This window comes from Macaca thibetana, chromosome 7, assembly GCF_024542745.1.
Source record: "Macaca thibetana thibetana isolate TM-01 chromosome 7, ASM2454274v1, whole genome shotgun sequence".
Taxonomy (NCBI): Eukaryota; Metazoa; Chordata; class Mammalia; order Primates; family Cercopithecidae; genus Macaca; species Macaca thibetana.
The window spans coordinates 149461689-149462312 of NC_065584.1; positions in this window are offsets into that span (position 1 = coordinate 149461689).

The following is a 624-nucleotide window of genomic DNA, read 5'->3' on the forward strand; positions in this document are numbered from 1 at the left end:
GTCCCTTCCCCTCCTTCCAGAGGCCGCTCTTCGCCCCAGTACGAGCGCGGGCCGTGGAGGCGGCTGGGCCCGGTCGGGGCGGGCGACCGAGCGCTCGGGACTCGCTGGCGCAGCAGGCCGTGCGGAGAGAGCAGGAGGCCGGCCTCTGAGGGGCGGGGCGCGTGGCCGAGCGAGCTCGGGCCGGCGCGCTCCCCACTTCCGAACCGCCGCTCAGCGGGCGCGAGACTCCCGCTTCCGGGTTCTGAGGGGGCGGGGCCACGTCGCGAGGAAGGGGCGGTGCTGCGTGGCTCCGGCGGTCGCCACGGCGACGGGAGCGGGGGGCGGCTCCGTGGGATCCTCGGCGGCGGCGGGCGTTGGGAGAGGGCTGAATTACCTGTGGGTCAGCCCTAGTTCTCCTGTCTGACCTGCGGACCCAGGAGAAGGGGGCGCCTGGCCCCTTGGGACCTGCTTCTGCTTTCAGTTCGCGTTTACAGCTTTGGAGAGACACCTTTGGGTTCCAGGCTTTGGTGAACAGAACTTTGTATACTCTTTTCTTAGGAACATTTTTTTTCCTTTGGCACAACCGTAGACGCTCTCCATTAGTCTTCCACTCAAAGTCCCCGCTTCCTTTTGACGTTCTGGGGA